Below are 19,278 nucleotides of genomic sequence, written 5' to 3' on the forward strand. Positions count from 1 at the left end.
CTTTTGTGACGCAAACACGACGCAAAATCTTAGTAAATCGCCCCCTTCTTCTTTACTGCCTTTGAAACTTAGTAGGGAATATTTCATCATACACAAATATTTAACTAAAAGTTCTGATGATCAGGTGACATCTTATTAATGTCTGAAAACTAGGTGATTTAACAGTGTTCACTGAGTAACTTAGCAAAGTAAGGGTGCTCGAAGCACCCAAGTGCTTAAGGTTTTGCTTAAGATAGATGCATACGGTCAAGATTTCATTCAAACAACAATAGAGTTTAGAAAAAGAGATGGACCAGGCGGGGCTGCAAAATTTCCAGTAACTCTTTACGAAGTATACAACGAAAGTAACTCCATTCACACACTTCTCATTTCTTTCCTATTCACTCAAGACCATCTCAAATACCAACTCCTGTCTTTACCTTGCTGTTCATAGGTCACCTTTGACACTTTCAACAGCTCCCTTGGTTCAAGCATTTTTGGTTTCGTCTAACCTGGAAGATTAGAACATTATTGTGGTTTGTCGGGGTTTCCTATCGCCAGAACATCTGTCCATCTCCCTGAAACTAGTGCAGCTTACAGCACCCGGTTCTGGCCCGGAAAGACAACTTTAAAAAGCTAGTCATTAGTTTTTTCTAAAGTTCTGTAAGATGCAGCTCCTTCGGGGGGTTTTGTGTAAAACAGAGCGAGGGGTTTACTGTAAGGCCTGTACTTTACATTGTAAGCGCAGATAAGGCAAACAAACATTGATTCATATAATTTAATATTCAACGTTATCAATCATTTAGTACTTATAGAGAATCCATCACAACCACTAATTTACCTGACATATCCCGCCTCAGATGTGTGCATATTACTCTTTTTCCCCCTTTTCCACCATTGCATGGCATCTGGCATGATGTTGTCCTTTTGGGGTTCATGATGCCACTTTGTGACCGGATGGGCATTTGGCAGAGCGGGAGGAGGTGTCAGTTATCCACAGGTGATGCGACATTTCTACCTTTCCATATTTCTCATATTCAAATTTACTAATTTCTTGCCTGCGACCCCCCTACTGCCCTGTGACTGCGCACTCACTCTGTGGGGTTCATAAGAAGTCAGATAACGGCCTGATAGTCACAAGGCCATGGATCTCACTTCTTCTACAACACTTATTGCCGACTTAGGGCTTAGTTTAGAGTTTTTCCAACAGATTATTGCCTCAAAACTAAGAGTTGGTGAAGAATTCTACTCTGCCGCCGTAGCTCGTGATGCAGAACTGAGTTTTTTTTTCAAGTGGTTCGCCAACGGTAAGGTGGCGAGCGCTTGTGAGTAAATATAACGCGCTAGACCTCCTGCTGGTTATAGTTCTCACTGCGGGAGGTCACGGCAGGTTGCGACCACTCGAGGGTAGTACTCTGTCATTCTCGTTGATGAAGCTGCCACTCGATTAGAATGTCAATTAGATAGACAGAGGCAGCAGCGCCCTCTGGCACGAAGGGAAGTGCTGTTCGTGCTGATTTTACAGTGCGGGACAAGCTCCTGGTACTAAAAATCAGTGAGAGCAGCGCAGCTTAACAAACTCTGCCACTAGCAGAAGTCAGCGGAGTACGGCAGAGTTTTCCTGGTGCTTCGTGGAGTTCCGCGGAGTAAAACTCTGCGAACTACACAAAGGCCTAATCAAAACGTAACACATATCCTGTCTGCCTTATTATAATTGCCACAGGATGTAATGCATTTTTAATGGGGCGGGCAAGATACCTGTCACATTTGTGATGGAATAAAGCATCTGCTGAAATCTAAATCAGGCATTTGGTGTACATGGTGTCCAGTGTGGCTAGCTGGGCTTGAAGGATCTTGTGGATTGTGGGTCTCTCACTGCTTTGAGGTCACAGCCAGGCAGAACTTCTGTCAGCCGTGCCTTGTGCAGATCTTCCTTTCTAGGCAGTACTTCTGTCAGGTGTGCCCTGTGCAGATCTTCCTTCCAGGCAGGACTTCTGCCTGCGGTGCCTTGTGCGGATCTTCCTTCCAAGCGGGACTTCTGTCAGCTGCGCCTTGTGTGGATCTTCCTTCCAAGCGGGACTTCTGTCAGTTGCGCCTTGTGCAGATCTTCCTTCCAGGCAGGACTTCTGTCAGTTGCGCCTTGTGCAGATCTTCCTTCCAGGCGGGACTTCTGTCAGTTGCGCCTTGTGCGGACCTTCCTTCCAGGCAGTGCTTCTGTCAGCTGTGCCTTGTGCAGAGCTTCCTTCCAGCCAAGGGCTTCTTTCCTCAATGATTAGTTCAAAGGTCGGGAGAGGTAAAACTGGTCTAGGTCATCTTCTTTATTGGAGTTCAACTGGTCAAGCCACAGAGCTCGACCTCTGAGATGAAGGAGAGTCTGGATTTTCTGAGCTCCGTAGAACATTAAGACAGTTCTTCCGCATCTAATACATACTACAAGACTCCAGGAGTCCACGCTACAAGTGCTGCTGCAAGGTTTAATTAACCCACTGTATCTGAACATCCCCTGGCAAATGCCAACTAGAGAATAAACATCCAGCCTGCACCAGCAGAGCGCAGAAAGCTTTTCAAGCTCCTCGAGGTACATGGACTTTCTCTATCTGTCGTAACTGAAGGTGTTAATTCTTGGTAACATCAATCCCCTTTGGACAAGGTCCTCCATTTCAGAATGTAACTCATCCTGTGCAGACACCAACCCTCAAGTCTGTATTGCATGAAGCTGGGTGGTTCTCACGCAAAAGAGGGCCCTCCACAAATTGCTGACATTTTCCTACACCCCCTGGACAGCTGTGGCAACACACAGACTAACTACACCCCCTCAGGGATCACCAGTCCATCTGCCAGGATCAAGACTCAGATCTTTCAACCTTCTCTGTTACTGTCTTTGGAACGGCCCATCTCTGAGATTCGTGGAAGCTCCACACTCAGTGAGCTCAGAGTTGCCTTGCAAAACCATCTCATGAGAGTGCAAGAAAAGAACATTAAGTGACACGCACTGCACAGAAGTGTAAATGTATCTACCATTATTGTTTCATGTACCATTGTCCTAATGCTGATGTTTTGACATGAATTTTTTGCCGTCTATCACAGCAGCTTCTTCGTTTAAAATCGTACGCAATAGTTTGTTTTCCATCATACTTACCTATGCACTGTTTCTGACCTTACAACATCTCTGGCAGACATGTTGTGCTGTCTGTTGCCACATAAATAGGAAGTAGATTGTTACTGCAGGAAGTGTCCTTGCAGTCAGATGCACTTGATTGGGATAAAAGGTACCATGTTTCTTAGAAAAGCTGCAACTATTGGAATAATAACATACCAAAAGCCGCGCATACAGTTCAATAACACAGACCAGGTACTAGAAAACCGTGATGCAAACAATGCAATAACACAGGCCAGGCACAAGGAGAATCTGATGCAAACAATGTAATAACACAGGCCAGGCACTAGGTGAATCTGATGCAAACAATACAATAACACAGGCCAGGCACTAGGGGAGCAAGCTATCTTATCACCAGCAAGGGACACCACAAGCTCCCAGGGTCCATGTAGGAAACGCCGCAAGCGCCATCAGCCCATCCAGGCGCTCAACCTCAGTGTGAGAACTGCCTGCCCCAGCATCCCTTGCTTTCACCGCAGGCGCAGCGGTGAGGGGAGGTGCTTGTTGTCACCACGCTTATAGTGCTGCCTCTCCCCCCGGGACACGCGCGGGAGAAGCCCGGGCCAAGGGCTGTCCCGTCCTTGGCCTCATTGCCAGGAAGAGGCAGGGCAGGGCTACCCCCCTTTCCACTGGCATTAGGCATCTTGCCTACTCAGATTTGCTGGACATTCAAGAACTGTCGTGGACTAGTCGAGGTACTGTTAACGCGGGTATCTCCCAGCATTGCCCAAACTACTCTCTTTGATTCTAAATAATTACGCTCTCTCTCCTGAGGGGTTTGTGGGGCCGGTATAAGGGTGGCCTGAGGGTTCTCATTGTCCACGGGACCAAGAGGCCTGTTCATTGCTGATTTTGTAGACAGCTTGCTTTAGACTTAACTTGCACTATAGAGGTAGCATGGGGTAAAGGAAAACTATGGAGGGCAGTGGGGGAGGGGCGGGGAGGGATAGTAAAGGGAAAAAGTCTGGGAAGATACAGAAACATGGAGGGAGTAATTGTGTACTGGATAGGATAGACACCTGCATTAGCAAGTGCGATAACATATTAGTGACAGATACAACCACCCAGGTAGCAAATACTAAATCCCCACAATGCTCTACCCAACCAGCTAGTTTAAACAACCCTACTACGACCCGCCAATTAGCTATTCGAGCTATGTTTCATAACCCACTAAAACAAGCGTTGGCATGGCCAATGGGTCTCGCCTTTGGGACCTTATGTGTTTAGCCATAGCTTTTGGCTATGTTGTAGAGCATTGTGGCTGCTGTGAATTTTGTTGAAAACTTATAATAAAAAGTGTTAAGCATTTTTGTTACGTTTATACAAATAAAAACAACATTATATACAACTGACAAACCTGATAAAAAAAGATTTTAACATAACTTTTTTTGTAATTGCACTGCTGGCAACTTTTTCCTGCATGTTCTCATTCTTGTTGGTTATAAAAAAAAAATTATGAGAAAGCGGGACATAAATAACGGGGGAGTGTAGGTTGGAAAACAGTAATTTAATTAGAACACGAGCAGTGGACGGACACCAGGGGAGAATCAACAGATGCCAGATTCCAAGGGAGACTGATGTGATGATTAGGTGGTGCGCTGATACAAAATGGTGGTGGTGAATGATGATTAGTGCTCAGGTGGTGACAATATATGGTGTGGATTGGAGGTACATTGTGGATTGTGGAGTTGAAACACTGGTGTTTGGTGAGTAATTATGCAGTGTGTTTTGGAAATGTGGAGTTGAAATGTGTGGCCTGGAACTGTGGTGTTGAGTGAAATTATGCTTAGTAAAATTGTGTCATGGTGTGAGTGCATTTATATTGGTTGGTGGTATGTGGTATAGAGTGCATTTATGTGGAGTGTATTTATGATGCATTGAGTACAGTGCAATTAAATGGTGTGTAATTATCTGGCACTGAGTGGTATTATATGGAGTGTATTTATGTTGCATTGAGTCGAGTGTTATTATGTCGTGTAATTATGTGGCACTGAGTGGTATTATATGGAGTGTATTTATGTTGCATTGAGTAGAGTGTTATTATGTGGCGTGTAATTATGTGGCACTGAGTGGTAATATGTGGAGTGTATTTATGTTGCATTGAGTAGAGTGCAATTAAGTGGCTTGCAATTATGTGGTACTGAGTGGTATGTGGAGTGTATTTATGTTACATTGAGTAGTGTAATTATGGGCGTGCAATTATGTGGCACTGAGTGGTATTATGGGGAGTGTACGTTGTATTCAGTGGAGTGTAATTTTGTGGCATTAATTGGAGTGTATGTTGCATTGAGTGTAGTGTAATTATGTAGCATATAATTATGTGGCACTGAGTGGTACTGTTTGGAGTGCATGTTGCATTCAGTAGTGTAATTATGTGGTGTGCAATTATGTGGCACTGAGTGGTATTATTTGAAGCACATGTTGCATTGAGTGCAATTTAATTTTGTAGCATACAGTATGTGGCACTGTGTGGTATTATGTGGAGTGTATTAATGTTGCATTGAGTAGAGTATAAGTATGAGGTGTGTAATTATGGCACTGAGTGGTATTATGTGGAGTGTATTTATGTTGCATAGAGTAGAGTGTAATTATGTGGCGTGTAATTATGTGGCACTGAGTGGTATTATGGAGTGTATGTTTTATTCAGTAGAGTATAATTATGTGGCGTGTCATTATGTGGCACCGAGTGGTATTATTTGGAGTGTATGTTGCATTGAGTGCAGTGTAGTTTTGTAGAAAATACTTATGTGGCACTGAGTGGTAGTGTGTGAAGCGTATGTTGCATTCAGTAAAGTGTAATTATGTGGCGTGTAATTATGTGGCACTGAGTGGTATTTGGAGTGTATGTTGCATTGAGTGCAGTGTAATTATGTATCAAATAATTATGTGGCACTGTGTGGTATTATGTGGAGTGTATGTATGTTGCATTGAGTGGAGTGTAAGTATGTGGTGTGTAATTATATGGCACTGAGTAGGGAATTATGTGGCGTATATGTTGTATTCAGTAGAGTAAATATGTGGTGTGTAATTATGTGGCATTGAGTGGTAATATTTGGAGTGTATGTTGCATTAAGTGCAGTGTATTTATGTAGCATATAATTATGTGGCACTGAGTGGTATTGTATGGAGTGTATGTTGCATTCAGTAGAGTGTAATTATGTGGCACTGAGTGGTATTTTTTGGAGTGTGTGTTGCATAGAGTACAGTGTAATTATGTAGCAAATCGTTATTTGGCACTGAGTGGTATTGTGTGGGGTGTATGTTGCATTTACTAGAGTGTAATTATGTGGTGTGTAATTATGTGGCACTGAGTGGTATTGTGTGGAGTGTATGTTGAATTCAGTAGAGTGTGATTATGTGGCACTGAGTGGTATTTGGAGTGTATGTTGCATTGAGTGCAGTGTAATTTTGTAGCATATAATTATGTGGCACTGAGTGGTATTGTGTGGAGTGTATGTTCTATTCAGTAGAGTGTAATTATGTGGCGTGTAATTATGTGGCATGTAATCATGTGGCACTAAGTGCTATTATTTGGAGTGTATGTTGCATTTAGTGCAGTGTAATTATGTAGAATATAATTATGTGGTAATTATCGTGATACCCCAAAGCGGACTTCATCTATCCATGCACCCGGGATCTGGGGACAACACCCTTAATTCTGCTCGAGTTTAGCATAGTGCAGAACACAAGTCACCTTAAAAAATAACACTACATCAAGATGCAGTAACAATAGACTTCTGTTCCCTGAACCCTGACACCCCTCCGATCACTCATGGACTTTCCTTTACCTTTGCCCGTGTATAGTGCTCAGCTGCCTTTAGGGTAGGTTTGCGCTCTACAGATACCACATATGTACATAAATATAGTACCAAAGCCAATCAGGGAGGTTCAGTGCTAAATATGTCAGCAATGAATGCATTTCACTTGCACGAGCATTGTGCGCAACCTCTCGTCGGGTGGATGCGGTGACCAATTCTCATTCATTTACTGAACTGACTGTGTTCTTACAGAATACAAACTCTGGTGTGTGACTTCTTCTGCGGCACAGTGACTGAATCAAATCATTTGACTCGATTTGCAGTGAATTCAAACCAAATGCGTCTAATCACTAAACGTGTGAACTAGAGAGAGAGGGGGCTTAGTTTGAATAAAGGACAAGAGATGGGAAGAGATAATAGAACATTATAAGGAACACAGAAGAGCAGGTTTAAGGAACAGGGTGGAAGAAAGGGTGAAACTGGGGTAAGAATGATCGCCCCTTAAGCATCAGTTTCAGGAACAAACTCAGAACTTTTAAAAGCTGCAGCGTCCCGCGAGTGGTGCACGCGCTTGTGTGAAATCTGACACAAAACAGATGGCATACTGCCTCCGCTGCTCGTAACCGCAAGCCGTAGGCCTTTTCACATGCTTCCAGAGCAATTCCATGAGGTCGTTTTCCTAGAGCAACGCATGCGCACATGGTTTCAAAGGTCATGGTTGACAGGGTACCAGTGGATAGTTTAAAAACCAACAGCGTCAGTCCCAAAACCGGGAGTGATCCAGTAAGATAGCTCCTACATTTATTCCCCTTTGCACATCACTGTTTGATACTTTAATTTAAGTAGGGAACAACATGAGATATCCCTGAACATAATGGTGCGTATTACTCGGATGATCAAACAAGCTGTGAAGGCTTGCTTGAAGCAACTTTTTCTATCACACTCTACTGACTTTGAAAATAGTGAATAAGAAACACCTTAAGTCAAACTCTAGAAAGAAAACAAAGGTTGTGACTGGCACCAGAATTTTAGATAAAAAGAGAACGGAATGAAGCACATTGGCTGCCACCAGGGCCTGATCTCATTACATGCTCTTGGCTCATGGGCAACATCAGAGGAAGAAGCTCTGAAATACTTGATGGCCTAATGATGCCCGGACAATCACTTCCAAGTTTGTCAATCCAGCAAGCAGGACAGGAGGAAAGGGCAAGCAAAAATCACCCTCCACCAGCCAAAGGGATAATCCCCATGTAGGTAAGGGCAAATTAGTAAACAAATTATTGGGCACCAGAGGATGAACGCCGACTCACTGTCCTGCCCCATTTCCATTCACAGAAGGCTGTGGATAGCCTCTTCCATCAGCACTTCAGACACTGTCCTGTTGTGTTTGTTTTCTTCCGAGACTCTGGCTCAGGTTGCCCTTTGAGGGAATTACATTTCAAAAGGTTCAGCTATTTATTTAGTACGCTATAAAAAACCACTAATAAAGTAAAAATCGGTATGAACCAAATACTCCCTTACAATGTATCCCTACACTTCAAATATACAATTTTAATGGATTTAAAGTACAGAAAAGTGAAAGTTGTAGATGTTTGAAGGGGGCACTTTCCATTTTAGGTCTCACTTACCAGACATTGCTGTTGTGAGTCTATTGCAAGTGGTGCGCGTGCGCTGTGTGAAATCAGACACAAAACAGATGGCACACTGCGCGCCACCGCAAGCCGTAGGCCTTTTCTCACGCACAAGCATGTGAAAAGTCCACAGCAATTCCAAAAGGTCATTTTCCTAGAGCAGCACATGCGCTGCTCTAGGCTTGACCTAAAAAGGGGGCCCAGACATAGGTGGTGAGGGAAACCTAGATGCTGGAAGTGATAGCCAATCCTCAAATAAGTCATCTGGGAGTGACATAAAGACGACAGGGTCGGAAATCCCGTACACTAATAGGTTTCTACCACTGGTGGAGTTGCTGGAGGAGGACACCAAAACGGGGGCTAGGTGTCACCCCCCTCATCAAACACAGCATCCCGAGACATGAAACCGAGAGCCAGATTGTAGATCTACCAATGTTCCCCAAGAAATACTTAGCCACATTAATACTCTCTGACTAGAGGTCAAGGATATGAGAACCATGATTGAGGGTCTTACTTCCCTGGTAAATCAGATATTGAATAAGGACCATTCCTGTCCTTCTCGCCCCGTACCCACTGACTCTACATCTCATCAGGTGGTTTATCCAGAGCGGGAGATACCCACTGTAGGTAAAGCTCCCACGTTGGCATCTTTTTGCAAGCTAGCCCCCTCAACCATATAGTGGTTCCAGCACCCTCCAGGACCGAGCGCCAAATAGCCCCTAGTCATGCCCAATACATGCAAATTGCAGTAGTATACCCCCAAAGTTGGCACACCCACTGGTCACTGGACCCACCGAACCACCCCATCACAGCTCTTTACACAAAACCATAACGCACGACTGCCCGCGCAGTCTAATATCCATTTTCCTCCCAAAATTTACATGATTAACGTACCCAAATATGACCCAAGCAAGCGCCATGAAAATAATGATTCCCTGACCAACAAGGTCATACACTGGATACGCCATGTTAGCGGCTGTCGCTCTGTAATTCGCGAAGACATCTCAAGGGCTTCTAGGTTTACCTCCCGAACCTAATCACTAGATTGTATCGAGCTTACACTGAATGAGATTGATGTTGCAGAAAATCTTCTTTCCCTGGAATATCGTACTTTCCCCCAGAAAGTTCCTTGATCCCATTCAGACGGTTCTTACAGAACAAGTACGTGCCACTAAACACTAGAAAATACATTTTCTAGGTTAAGAGGTTTTTCCTCTCTTGAGGCTAATGATTGACTGCTTTGTAATACCCAGAACAAACTAGATGGTCTTTTTGCTCCCCATATGATTAAGAAATCCCCTCTCTTACCCTTGGCTGGTACTCAACTCCCTTGTCTTCATCCAGGACGTGAGGCTACTGCCTCTCGGGAAGCACCCTCCTTACCTGGAGGGGTATCGGGCCCAAATGATGTACTTATTGATGTTACAAGCGGACTGCGGCTACGTTCTCCTGCTGCCCATGGGACATCCATGTTATCCTGGAATGTAGCAGGATTGAAGATGAAGACCGTCTTCCCTGATTGGTTCACTTTTATTGATCAGTTTGATGTCTGTTGTTTTCAAGAAACCTGGGCAATAGACCCCCTCTACTGCTTAGGTTGCTTAAGTTACTATACCACTGCAACATGTGGGAGTAAGGGTCGACCCTCAGGTGAATTGGTAATCTGGGTGCGCCAAGTTGGCGGTTTTAATGTTTGGTCCTTGAAACACAGAGTAATGATATTGGTGCGATCAGGTTGAAGTGGGGCCAACAAGGGGCTGTGGACGTTTCTAACGTTTATGCCAGGGGCTCAAAGGGGAAGAAGTCTAAAATTACAACTTATTAGATCTACCGTGGTTCAAACATTCTGATTGCGGTGGATTTTAATGTGACTTTTGAGCCCCTCACTCTTGAACATTATTGTAGGAAGGTGTCATCTGACTGCATGGTTTCCCCCACTTTTTTCCTGGTGTTTTGCTGGTTTTCGACTTAGTTTGGCTGGGATCCTGCTATTCAGGACCCCAGCCTATCTGCCTTCTCCCTAAAATTGATTCCATGTACAATAGGTACACTCCAGTTTGGTTACTGTGGTACCCTTGTGAGTCCCTAGTACATAGTAGACTAGGTACTGAGGGAATAGGTACCCCAGAGGCATACCAGGGGCTGCAGCATGTATTATGCCACCCCTGGGAAGCCTTCCAAAATGACATGCACCCCTTACTGAGATATAGGTTACCTATATCTACCTTAAATCATTACACATAGAGACCTATCAGTCAGCCCTATGTCAGGCCTTATCAATCTTGAAGGCAGGGTGCTTGGTTTCATGTGAGAGGGTGCCCATGTATGAGCAGAGCCCCTCTGCAGCTTTCGGAACCATTCTCTGGGGCTGTTCTGTGATGCAGCCTGACCATATACTCTGCATTATATCCTCGCTGTAAATTCTAACTTTGGGATGGTTGTACGGAAACATGTTGTGTTTGGTGTCAAACACTTTGGAATCCTACCCCCCTCCAGTCCGGGTGGCGGGGGTAGAATTCCACCCTTCTCGAGGGAGAGACATTTACACACCGGTCTACCCGGTAACCAGTTTAGAGAGCTCTGGCATTACAAAATGGATGCTGCAGCCACAGACACAAGTCTGGCCTCTTGCTGCTGACTGAAACTCCGGCAGGGGAGGCCTGGACAATAGGTTTTTTGTCACAGGGAGGCGTAACCACCTCCCAGACAGGCTTTAGTGTATTGGGGCTGGGTGGTTACACTCCAGGAGTGCTTTGAAGTCTGCACTGGGGGCACATTTGGTGTCCATGTGCATAGTCCAGCTCAAACCAGTTGCAGGGGCTACCAGCCCCTGCTCTGGCACGAAACTGGACAAAGGAAATGGGTGTAGCCATCCCTCTCTCCAAACCCTCCCATAGGTGGGTCCCCAGAGTTAGTCCAACCCCTTTCTTAGGTATAAGTAAGGAACCCCTGGCAACAGGACTTTAGATATCCCTGGAGGAAACTCTGCAACTGAATCCTGGAACTTTGATGCTCTACTCAAGACTAGAGGACTAAAGAAATCTCCCTTGGGGTCAAGGAGTAACTCCCCTGCTTGGCAGTCACCAACAAAGCATTTGCCGGTCTGCATCTCCGAAGCTCCCGACGAACTCTGAAGTATCTGCAGCCCAGGAAGAGGATTTCCAGACTTCTCAGAGGCTGACCCGAGTCCCCAGCAAAGCTGAGACCCACAGCCCTAGTGAGTGACGTGGAACTAGAACTCCTGGACACCCTGCACATTTGCAAGTGCATTGACTTCTTGACACCTCTTGCTTTAGATGTGCCCTGACTCCCCACCAAGTAGTGAGTCCCTCGGACCTTGCTGGCCCACACCGAAGCATCTTTCTCCTTTCTGCTTGGGTTGCTGTTGCCAAGGCTTGATGGGTCTAATCCGGGCACCGATACTGCAGCACTCTGCATACTTCGTGGGTCAGCTCGAATCTAGCTCCTGGTTGTCGTCGACGCCTCCTGGTCCTCGTGGCTGAAGAGTCAATCTTCACCTCCTTCACCTGAAATCACCCGACATTGGTGGGCATCTGCCTATCGTACCTCTGGTCACTGGCAAGTGACCCAGACTCTGTCCCCTCTTCTTTCAGGTTCTTCTCATCTTCAATCCAGGCTTGGATCAATGCGGACACTTTCCACTTCGACAGCAGTAGCACTTTGCAGCAGATCGCCGTTGGATACAGCGACGATTCCCAACACCAAAAGACACCTATGCACCCGGCTTCCCTGGGTGAGGTAACTCGAGTACTACATTGCTCCTGTGGGTGTTGGCTCTAGAACCCCTTAAGTCTAAAGGGGTTTGCTCAAAGTCCTCCTCTAAGTGTTCATTTTCTTTAATTTTCCAACCGCGACATTCCCAATTGAAGTTTAACGGTGATCCGCGGCTGTGTTCAGACACTGAAAGCGTGTCACCTGTGGGTCCCCTGCGTCACTACCTTGGGTGGTTCCTGGTGGCCCCAGCACTTCTACAGGCTCTAGTCTTTGTGTCTATCAAAGTCGTGGTTCTTATATGACTTTATTGATATATGGTTTGGTACGCCCCTAGGGCTCAACATATATTGTGTTAATTTACTGTGTGCTATTAAGTTTTCTGTATGTACTTTTGCCTCTAGCCTCATAAAGAGACTAGAGAGATGTGTTAAGAATAAATACATATATTTTATATATATTCCTTGAGTGGTCCTCCTTTCATTTGGTCATTCACGAGATTATAGACTGGTAAAACAAGCTGCTTCACATTCCTCCAATACATAGCCTGAAGGCTGCTCCATAGTTACCTCAAGGATAGCTTTCAATAAAGGTTACATGTAACCTATCATCAATAAGGGTTGTTTGGACTGGTGCAAGGTGCCCACAAGAATAGTGGACAGCATATGCCAGGCCAACTTCTCACATATTAATTCAAGTCTTGCTAAAGCAGGCACGGCAAAGTGCACAGCATTGGCGCCCTTCTTCTTTGTATTTGCAGCAGCGTGCCATGAGCCCTTCCACTTTAATAACGCCTGTCGCTTATTTGAAATGCAGCCCACACAGCACTCGTGGGACGCCGCTTGTTTGTATTTGTAGCGCCATGCAGGATTTCACTTTGGGAGCGGCTGCCGCCCCACACAGCATGCGTGTCCTGCAAGTGCTGTGTGGGGCGGGGGCTGTTCTTGCAGTGGGGGCATGCAGGGCCCGCTGCAAATGCAAACAAGCGGGCACCATTGCCCAATTAATGGATAACTTATCCTATGGCTTCATCAGGACCTTAAGTATTGCTACTGCTCTCCGTCAGTACCTCTGGCGGTCCCAAAAGCCGTCTGGGGTTTTTGGAACCGCCAGCGGTACCGACGGAGAGAGCGGTGCCTCCTATGTCCTGATCAGTGGCCAGGTGAGGCGAGGTCTGATCCTCTCAAAAGACGGGAAATCGTCATTTACAGAGGAACTGTTATCCTTATTTACAGGTAAAGATGTTGTATCAGTTCCAACTCTTTACACACATTATATATTGTGTATTTATAACACTCACTTGCAGTAGCAATACTTAAGGTCCTGACAAAGGCATAGGACACGTTATCCATTAATTGCTGAAACATGTTGACCCTTCACATCTAGACAGTTACTTGTTTAAGACTGTCGTTTTGCACTGTTTTTATGTCTTGATCTCTGAGAGGCACGAATAAATAATTTTGCTTCCCATTGGTAATTTTAATTCACATCACATGCACACTACTGCACTGCTTTCACGATTCCCACATAATTGAGTACTCGCATCTAGAGGTCCAAATACAGCGTGTTTTATCGAAATAGGTCAAGACATCTACGAGCTCCCCTTTCCTGAAGCAAGGGTTGCAGCCCTTAGTGCCACTAGTGTGACATTAGGTGGAGACCCAGATGATGAAGCATGTCACCACTAGTGAGTTATGGGAATCCGTCCTTTTAATAGAATTTTCCTTCACTGAGTTGTAGAAACCAGATTAGTCCTGTTGCTAGTTTCTTGCATTTATCTTGCTTATCAGACCCATGGATATTTGTGTTGTTTAGACAACAACCCTAGGCTAGACAATGGACGAGGCATGGTCTCTGAAAGGGGCGAACAATAGAGCACAGGGTCTGCATATGATTTTAAACCAGCCGAGGCTGCTTATTAATAACAACAACAAAAACACCCACCCTGCAAACAGCCTCCTCTAACAGGCACCTTCCATTCATTTGATAATTAAAACAACATATAATTCACATGTGTTTAGGTGTTTCCCTCTCTTTATTTCATAATAATACTGAATGGGATTTATTTTCAATTGGACTTGGGAGTGCAGTGTATTGGTCTCTTGGCTAGGGGAGTCAAGTTAAATAAATCACTATACTAATCATCAATAGTTAAATAAATAATGTAATTCATTCAACGGCTTGTGTTTTGCTTCAGATGAGTAATCAACAGATTGTGCGTTTCCGATACCCCAAAACAAAGTATATTTATCACATAAAAGTTATACCCTCTTATATTAGGGCACAGAATACAAGTTCCCGAATAAAAAAGGCAGGATTTCATTTTGTTTGGAAGCTACGTTATGAAATCTACAGGTCTGTTTTATTTAGCTGTCAGATGCGTTCTCCCAGTACTTCATTATCCATGGACATGACCATACTGTATAGAAGAACATAGCCCATGCCAAGGCATGTTTTTGCCACATGTTTGTCTTTCCTGGGTCAGTCCTGTGTATCATTTTAAGTGTGCCATTAATGCAGTGAAATCATAACATGTTTGAGGGCAGTGTTCCACTTGTATCTGTGAATTACAACTATAGTCCTTCCTTATTTCCCCCTCACCATCAAAATAATTTTTGGCATGTCATCTTGTAGTGTTCTTTAGTGTCTTGTGACCGATCCGCTTGACATACGCAGATCCCGCATGTCAGTGAGGATGCTTGTGAACCAGGTGTCCCTCAATGCTTGTGGTTTTTCCTGCCTGTGACTGGAAGCATTTAACCAGTTCAATTGTGGGATTTGCAGTCCAAACTCTGTAGTATTTCTCTCTCATTCCCTGTGACTATCAGTTTTTCCCTCCAAATGTCTCCTTTGCTCTGTGCTAAGACCAGCATGTTAAGCAGTGGACCCCCAGTAACCATTTTGTGATAACAAGTAAGTGAAACCAGCCCCCCTTCCCCCATGAGACAGCAGTAATCTGCCGTAAGATGTTTAAACTGTGTTTAATAGGGACTGTGCACTCGTTTTTTGGCCAGGAGAGGGAGTAAAGTTTTATACAAATAGTGTTGTTAGAGGACAAGTTTGTTAGGGCCTTACCTGCAGAAGTACAAAGTGTGGATTGAGCCTGTCTGTCTCCTAGGAGATTTCTGAATAGAGGAGCAGCTTCCAACTCCCTGGCCAGCAAACCTTGTCTGAGGTATCTGGGACCTAATATAGTCTGATAAGGTTTGGTACATGTGTACACTGATTGGTGGTTGTATCTGATGTTTCTATTGGATTAGGGTTAGTGTCTTCATTGGTTGGTATTTGAGGGTTCTGATTGGTTTCTGGGTCTGTGATTCATCATCAACCTCATCAAAGCTTTATTTCGATATACAAAATATCACAAAAGCACATACAAAGTATAAAAACCACAATTCATAGGTATTACATTTTACAAAGTAAGTTACAATAGAAACATTCATATTACAAATATTAGTTTAAAAGGCATATTAAACATTAGCAGCTTTGTGAATATTAAAAATTTAGCTAAAACTAAGGTCATCTCGTAGCCTTTGATCTGATTATCCAAGCCCAGCTCAGAAATTTGGCAACCCCACACACTAAGCTTGTGCTAGTGTCAGCCTTCAATATTCTAAGTGCTGAGGAATTGTCCCTAGTTCCGAGCAATAAACACACAGGTTTTAGCCATTTCTGTCTGGGATTTACATAGGCTGGGCATACAAAAATGACGTGAGCGATACTTTCAGTGACACCTTCACAAATTGGGCAGTCAGGTGAAGTTTGGTACGGGGGCTTCCACTTACAGGTATAATCATGGAGGGGGAGGTTTCCCAACCTGAACTGAATGAATAGGGATCTGTCTCTTGGTTTCTTGATAAAATCCAAGTAAGGCTCCAAGCGAGGCTTAGGTTTGTGCTGTTTAAACGCTTCAGTCAACGTTCCTTGGTTTGGGTCCCTTAGGTCTTGCTCATCAACCCAATTCCAGTAAACTCGCTTAGTTTCGGCCTCAGATAAAGCAACTCCGAGCTCCCAATCAATTGGCAAGCCAGTTTCATGCAGAAGCTTCTTTATATTGCGGATCCAGTTAATTTTATGGTAACCATTAAGATTCATGACCTCTTTCAAACCATCTAGGTACTTTGAGAGCTCTGGGGTCCGCCATAACCTAGCCCAGTATAAAAGAGGCCGTAACCTGGCTAGGTCCTGTATGGAGCGGCGACCCAGATCACTCAATAATGGTTTAATGGGGGTGCCCCTTGGAAGGGATACCAGCTCCCTAAGGAACTTATTCTCAGAGGTGGTCAGGCCGTTGATGCAATCGAAACCCCACAACTCTGCACCATAAAGGGCGCTGCCCACAGCTTTTGCAGCATAAATATCCAGCTTGTTATAGGGGTGGGTAACCCAATAAACCCTTGCGGGCTTGGGCAGTCAAAGTGTTTAAGGAAAAAAGTGCCAGCAAGGGATTTGTTTACTACTTAAAGTTTAACAGTGTAGTGAAGTCTGTATTATTTAGACTTATCAGCTGAGTGGAACAGCAACTGTTCAACGTATTCTCAATCTGTTTCAAAATTTTATAGAAGCTACCACACTAGCCCCATATCAGTACAACAACTTGAACAGATTCACAGTAACTTTTATGGTTATACACAATAAATGAAATGTTGAACACAAGAACAAAAATGGAGCAACACGGAAAGGTTTGTTCTTCAAAGAAAATTATTATTTATATTCTTCCAAATGTAAATTGTCAAAAAATCAAGGGTATACAGTTAATGGTGATTGCATGTGTATCTTAAGTAAATGGAGCTGACAAAACAATCCATTAATACAAAAGAAAACAATCCAGTCTATAACAAAATAGATAAAATTGACTTCTTTTAAAAGATAATAAATAGAAAGTCAAGTGCGGACAGAAGACTTGGATTGATGTGTCGACGTTTCGGTCTCAGTGGTGAAATCCAGAGACCATCATCAGGACAGAGAAATTAATGCAATGAGGATGACCCTTATAGTATATTTAAGACCAAGCTATTGGTGAGCTGAAGCATAAATTCAAGGTTCATTGCCTTAAGGGAACGTCAAGTCTCCCCTGTAGTTGTATCCAAATATTCAGGCCAAATAAGTATTAAATCCTTATGGTGGAGAATCCCTGTATTGTGGTAAATTCTAATTACCCATGCTTAATTTATGCGGTAAAGTTCAATAAGAATAACTCAGAATAATAAGAGGCAAAATCCGTGATATTTGAGGTTTTCAAAAGGGGTTTTATTCCTTAAAAAGGAATTGGGTATTTGGCTCGAGCCAAGGTGGCATACCATTCCGTCACCACATAGGTTCGGGAAGGGACTGACAGACCATACTTTATTGACAATCATTCATATATATAGTCAATGCATTACAGTAAAGGCATATGCAGAAGGCGTAACAGCTGAGAAGAGAGATAAGAATGCTCATACGTAACAGAAAAGGCGTTACAATAGGCGTGCATGAAGGCGTGTACTAGAAATGTCATTTAACATGATGTCACAAGTAGGTGGATCCACAAGAGAATCCTGCAGTGTAAGCAGAAATACATGGCAGAGATGCGCGCGCAGCAGCATGACGTGTGATTGACGTGTAACTGGAGGGTGAAGGGGACTTGACATTTAGCCCTACAAGTGGAGACAGAAGTCTGGGATGTCAGATCAACCTAATCCCAAATCGTATCTAATATCTCGTGTTTAAGGAACTGTATTATCTGGATAGAAAGGTCTCTCGGACAGAGGCTATTCTATACTGGCTGTGAGTGCGTGTATAAGCGTCTACGTGTCTGCATGGGATGCGAGGGGGCATGGGCCTACCATGGCAACAGGAGCTATGAATTACTTGCACGGAGACAGTGAGGCCGGGCCCTTTGCTCTGCAGCTGGAAGGATGTTTACTTGAACTACGAGACAGGAATGTATTTTCGAGGAGCGGAGCAGATAATTCGAAGGCTGCATACAGTCTTGGCAGGCAACAGGCTGAGCCAAGCGCCGTTAGCCGCGCAGGGAGTAAGGCAGAGGTCACAGATACAGATGCAGGCCCAGGCTGAGGCATTCAGAGTCAGAAGACAGGAAAAGGCTCGATGGCAGAATTCAGGGCCTACTTCGCCAGAGCTGAAAAACGTGTAAAGTACACCACACAAAGACATTGGCAAGGCATACTTAGGAACAGAATATCCGACCCATTCATGGTGGATCTGAAAGAGGACATGTTAACGTTGGACGCAAATGTATTTGCGTCTTCATAGCTGGAAGTAGAGGGAACATACATGTACTTGTAGTGCGTACACGGAGTCGTTGGGGTCTAAGATAGGGGACACAATTGACCATAAAATTTATATTTCCTCATTCCCTCCTTGTCCCCTACGGACCCTTCATGATATATCGATCCTCATGAATCGATCAATCTGTTCACGTAACATCATTTGCTCTTCTTTCTTCTTTTCGCGTTTTGAATGGGAACTTGAATGTGGAATACATGATGTGGCGCACAAGCCGCAAATCGCTGGCCCACATTGTAGACATAGGCAGCAACTGAATACTATGAGAAGGGCAATGCCTAGGAAGGATAGGATCTTCCATCCCCAGGTGGTCAACGTTGTCCAGAACCAACCGGACCAAGTCCAGGTGCCTGGATTCTGGTGTATCAAACTGGCAATCTTATGAAGACGTGTTATAGCTTTATATACTGTTGGCGCGTTTTCTGGAATGAAAACACAGCAGCTCGACCCGATGACCTTACAGGCTCCACCCCTATCTGCTAGGATGACGTCAATGACAAGACGATTTTGAAGAACAACAACCCGCATCGCAGACTGCTCCTCTGTTAAGTTGCCTAGGGCGGAAGTAGTTTCATTCACTACTGCTTTGAGGGTTCTAGTTAATTTGCGTATCAGTTTACTATTAAAGACAGCACCTAAGTAGGGAAAGAAACCTTTATTGAAGTCTGTGTATTGCTCCCATGCCGTTTCAGTGTAATCGACAATCGGGAGATCTCTTCAGAGTCTATCGTTT

Source organism: Lissotriton vulgaris, unplaced genomic scaffold (genome assembly GCF_964263255.1).
Source record: "Lissotriton vulgaris unplaced genomic scaffold, aLisVul1.2 SCAFFOLD_6859, whole genome shotgun sequence".
Taxonomy (NCBI): domain Eukaryota; kingdom Metazoa; phylum Chordata; class Amphibia; order Caudata; family Salamandridae; genus Lissotriton; species Lissotriton vulgaris.